At 41.8% G+C, this 5,640-nt stretch overlaps 1 non-coding gene across 1 annotated transcript; it reads left to right on the top strand.

Moving 5' to 3' along the window:
* The first annotated feature begins 1,451 nt into the window (after positions 1–1,451).
* Positions 1,452–1,524, top strand: TRNAA-AGC (transfer RNA alanine (anticodon AGC)). The gene has a single exon. It is a non-coding gene; the product is annotated as a tRNA-Ala (tRNA).
* The last annotated feature ends 4,116 nt before the right edge of the window (positions 1,525–5,640 follow it).

Here is a 5,640-nt window from a genome sequence, read left to right as displayed (position 1 = left end):
CTGTCTCTGAGAAGCTCTTCCTGGTAATCGTGAAATTTCCGTAGGATTCTAACTACCCTAAAACCAAAGTACAACCCGGAGAGATGTTTGCATTTCCCATATAAAAAAAAAGGACCAGTAAGGAAGGAGACAGCAGGGGAATTAGCTCAAGTGATAGAGTGCTCACTTAGCATGCTAAACTATAGCGGGGTAGACCCCTATAGTCTCCAATTTTGTGTGCTCCCCTTTCTCCCCTAATTGCTTGGTTACTCAGGGGTATTCAGATTTACCTGGCTTTAGCGAGGACTGTGCCCCTGTGTTCTGTGCTTCTACGCTAGATTTGAAAAGAAATTAAACATTGTATACAAAACAAAAAAGGAACACAGTGGTCTAAAACAACTTTTCCAAATACCCGTTTCTGGGCTTCAGCCCAAAGTTAAAAAATATTTTTGTGGGAAAATAAATTTTCTCCTTTTGAGGACTAAGTATGAGAAACAATCTGGGAATTGTGTCAGAAGGCTCAAGCAGGAGAGTCTGGGTGTAGCAACTTTTGCCTTTACTCACATTGAGAATCCATGGGCAGGTAGCAGAAGAAAATCTCTCTTCTATCAGCTTCTCTAACAGTTGGCTAGGTATTGCAGAGAAAGACACAGCAGAGAGATTTGGAACGACCATGTGTGAAGGTGAGGACTGGCATATTAATCCGGGTGGTCAGCTATGACTTTATGAAGAAGGTGACAATTGATGATTCTACCCATTCTGACAAAAACGTGCTCAAAACAAATTGGGACACAGATCTTCCTCTAACTTCCAAGATGAACCACATTTAAAAATGTGTTTTTGAAATTCCAATATTACGACACTTTCAGAGGAACTGCATGAGGTTTCTGTATTAAGCACATCTCATGTGGCATTCAGCTCTGGTGGCCGCAGCAGAGCTCACCTTGCTGATAGGGACATTGGGTCTCTGTGTGTGCTAGGTTCAGGAGCTCCTGAAGTTCCTGAGGCCCTCAAGGTTTGCCCCTCCATCCGCTGTTCTCTTTTCCATCGCCCCAAGCTCTTTCTGGCACCAATTGATTCCTCTCAGCGTTACCCCACGTACAGAACATAACAGAAAAACATGTTTATTGATTAAACGAGTTTTTCTCTTTCAGGCTGGGATAGCTGTGTCTGCAACCCTGGGCAGTTGTGAGGGCTGGGGAGGTTTCTACAGCTGGAATGTGCTCTCTCTTTACTTTCAGGAGATAAAGAAAGTGAAGTTAGGAGAGAGGAGCAAGGTTTTCTCCCATGACCTTTCCTGTAATCCCTTTTCCTCACACCCCTGGCTCATTGAGTTTTTTCCCCAGGCTTTGTCTGCGAAGTTCCGCCCTTAATCCGGTTCTGGCAGGGGCTTGGTGGCCTGAAGTTCCCTGCAGCCCCAGGTAACGAGGAAAGCGGGTGGGGTATGGCATATCTGGTAGCACCTAAAAATCGGGGAATTAGCTCAGATGGTAGAGCGCTTGCTTAGCATGCGAGAGGTAGCGGGATCGATGCCCGCATTCTCCAGTTTTGACTGGTTTCTCCCTCTTGGTTTATATACTCTGTTCTCACTTTGACTATGTTCTTTCAAGTTTCTCACATAGGAAACCTGGGCGCCTTGTTGTCTCAGTATTCCTACTCCCCACAGAGACCACTTCCCCAGGTTCCAGCCTCTGGTCCTTTCCACTTCTGACTTAGGTTTGGTGCTTCTAGACAGTCAGGCCTCCAGTCAAATTTCCCTAAAACTGCTCTCATCAAGGTCACAGGGTGATCTCTTTAAAATTGTAAAATGCAATGGGAACTTTTTTTTTTTTTTTTACTTTCTTTTGAAATACGACCTTTATCCCTCGCCCCATCCCCAACCCCCTTGAGACTCATCTGTTCCCTGGATTTATGTAACACCAAGTAGTTTTGGGAGCCCTGGTGGCACAGTGGCTAAGACATTGGCTGCTAACCAAAAAGTCAGCAGTTCCAATCCACCAGCTGCTCCTTGGAAAACCTATGGGACAGTTCTACTCTGTCTTATTGGGTCACTGTGAGTCGGAAATTGAGTTGACAGCAACGAGTTTTGGATTTTTTTCAATTAGTTCTTAAACTGGTCAATCTCCTTCATCTCCACTTTTTCTCTACTTTCTTTTAAGAGCAAATGTTCTCAGAGGTTCTGCCCTTGGCCCCTGTCTCATCTTAAGCTAACTTTGGGGTATCTGTAGACACTCAGACACGTATGTAAATATTTCTGCAAATGTGACCTCTTCCTTGCTAGGATGTTCTGAACTATTACCTTACACCAGCACTATCCAGAATACATCACATACAATTTTAAATGGTCTAGTAGCCGCATTAAAAAAAAGTAAACAGAAACAAATGAAATTAATTTCAGTATCATATTTTATTTATTAATCATTTCAACAAGTAATTGACATGAAATTATTAAAGAGATATTTTTAAATTTTTTCTCATACTAAGTTTTTGAAGTACAGTTTGTATTTTTCACTTGCGGCATTGAATTATAGTCCAGCCACATTTCAAATATTCTATAGCCACATGTCACTGGTTGTTAACCATAATAAGCAGTGCATCCCTATAAAGTTTATTTCTTCTTCCTTCAATTACAACCCTCTCTGCATTCTGGAGGGCCATGTCTATTGACTTTCACCCTTCATCCCTAACTCCCTCACTGATGGCTCCACTTGCACATCCCATGAGTATTTCAAGACTAAAAGGACCTGAGAAGAACACCATAATTTGTCTCCTCAAACCTGCTTTAGTTAAAGAAGGTCCAGTCTTAGAGAAAAGCACCATCATTCATGCAAATGCCCAAGACAGAGACCCAAGGACTTTCATATCCCCTATCAGCATGGACATTTAGTTTTTCACTAAATCTTGTCAATTCAACTTCTCTGTCTAAATTAGAAACACTAGCTTCTTTTTATTTTCCTCGTTAATAACCCAAGCTGATTTTGCTTCTGGGTTTTACATAGCTATTTCTTCTGCTTGGAAGTCTCAAGAGTCTTCGTGTACCTGACTTTTCCATTTTGGGGGCTCACCTTAGAGTCATTTCCTCAGAATACCTTTCCCTGAATTATATCAAGTGTTTTACTTCCATTATTTCTGAAATCATCTGGTTTATTATTTTATTTTTATTTTTTGTCTCCCCATGCAAAAACTTATAAGAGTGTCTTGCTGGTGACTGAGTTCCCAAGACTAATATATAACATAGTGCCCCAGAGCCTAACAGTTCAGGTGGACTGTTAATAAATGTGTGTGGAAGGGATGGAGGGATGAATGCATCTAACTCCATTGCCAGTACTTGGTGTATCTATTTAGAATCTTTGCCAGGTCTTTTTGAATAATGTCAGAACTCTCTTCCTGACCTTTGAGCTTACAATTCAAAGTTACAAGTGCACATATTCTTTGACCCAGCGATTCCACTTCCTACAGTACTCTTGGGCATATATCAGAAAAATGTATCTATGAAGATAGTCATTGCAGCACTATTTGTAACACCAAGGGACTGAAAACCCCCTAAAGGCCCATCAATAGTAGGACAGTTTAAGATACTATGGCAGATTCATACGATGGAAACATTCATTAACTTAAAAGGGGAAGGGAGGCACAAGATTTAAAAAAAGAGAGAGAGAGATAAGGTCTATTGTTTAAAGTAAGTTTTCCAAAGAGTGTATAGCAAGGAGCCAGTTACTGAAAAATACATTTGGTATAGAGATAATTTCTTGTACATTTCTTAAATAGTCTTTGAAAAGACATGTAACATTGATAACATTGGTTGCATCTGGGCCAGGGAATTAAACGCCAGGAAACACAGCTAGGAGGGAAATTCTTCACTATCATCCTTTGGAAAACCTCTTGAGTATTGAACTGTGTGCTTTTATTACCTATTTAAAATACGCAATATTTTAAAATAAAATATATGTCTCAGTGGTCTCCATACTTCTCTATTTAAAAAAAGAAGAAAGAGAAATGTGAATTCATTGTATTCTTCATCCCCAATTGTAGTCCAAACTCTCTGGACTCCCTACAGCAGACTTCATCTACAAAGACAATTTGGATGTCCAGGGCCAGAAACTAAATATGCTCAGGAATACGGAAACCTTGATAAAAGACATTTTCAAAATAAAGTGTTTTCCAATCTTGGTAACACTTCTCACCTATCTGGCCAAGGCTGAGAGTGGGGATGAGGTTTGGATGGAGATGCAATGAGGCAAGGGAAAGGGGAATCCCAGGCAGGCAGCCTCCATTAGTTTCCAAGGGTTTTAATGGCCTGGAGGCAAGGGAGTGGAATTTCAAGTGCTCCACCAAATGCCTACAGGTTCTGGAGTAAAAGGACTCTAGCCACAGAAACCTAAACCCAGTATTTACTTCCCCAGCTACCCATAGCTCAAGCCCTTAGTGAGGGAAGATCAAACAGTGCCTGCTGGGGCACAGGGATTTAAGGGAGATAGAGGCTGAACTGTAACCAGAGGAAGCTCTAGATGTGGTCAGTCAGCCTTGGGTTCCACAAAGACCAGCTATTAAGCTCTACACATGCCACTCACTCTATACATAATGTCCTGGTATCTTCTCCCAGCCACCACCCTTGGACTTGCAGATCTATCAGGCCCTTAATGACAGATCAAGTTTCTGTCAGGTCCTCCCAGTCACAAAGGTTCAGTTGATCACTCTCTCATTTGAGTCATCTGAATAACTTATTTATTCGTTCAGTAAAAATGCGATTTAATGGATGAGATCTCCACATATGCTAAGAGCACACAGTGAAAATGAGATTCCTGTGTGGATGAAGGTCAGAAATAAAATCTATCACAATACTCTGAAATAACTGAGCTATGAGAGGCAAGTGCAGCCTCCAGATATCAGGGAGAAATCCCACTGCTGCTGGCGTGGAGGAGCTGAAGGTTCTTTCACGATGGGATGGCTCAGGGAGAATGTGGAGCACAAGGGACTTACAGTGTTGTTAGAAGGCGGCTGGGAGGAACAGGAAGCAGTAAACTACTCTCCAAACACTGCATGATCTCTACCTGTTTCCAGATAGATCTTGTAGTGTCAACAATTAAAGCTGAACATTGATGTCTTTCTAACAGTTATTTTTTCAGCAACTGAAAAACAAAATAAATCCCCTTTCATGTCTAAAGGATGGAATATTTAATTGGAATTTTAAACTGAAAGTGCTTATCTTGAGTTAAGTATAAATGTACAACTTTCCCCGTAAACACGTTTTCTACTTATGCATAGCTAGTTACACTGGCGGGCCCTAGTGGTGCACTGCTTAAAGTAATCTGCTGCCAACCAACCCACCAGCTGCTCCAGGGGAGAAAGATGTGCCAGTCTACGTCCCTAAAGATTTACAACCTTGGAAACCCTATGAAGCAGTTGTGCTCTCTCTTTTGAGTCACTATAAGTCTGAATCGACTCGACCGCAGTGGGTTTGGTTTTAGTTTAGTCACACTGGGAGACGGCAGGTGACAGTGGATCCTGGAAACACCGACACCAAGTCATCTCCTAGACGTCACAACCTCAACAGTCAGTTGATAACCTTAACTCTTTTTTAACACAAGAGCCACAAAACATTCTGGGATACTTGTGCTAATTAACCCGGCAGTTATCGGCATGGCCTCGCCTAGATGGGAC

This window comes from Trichechus manatus, unplaced genomic scaffold (genome assembly GCF_000243295.1).
Source record: "Trichechus manatus latirostris isolate Lorelei unplaced genomic scaffold, TriManLat1.0 scaffold00115, whole genome shotgun sequence".
Lineage (NCBI taxonomy): Eukaryota > Metazoa > Chordata > Mammalia > Sirenia > Trichechidae > Trichechus > Trichechus manatus.
Note: the sequence above shows the minus strand (reverse complement) of the source record. Positions and strands in the feature narration are given on the sequence as shown.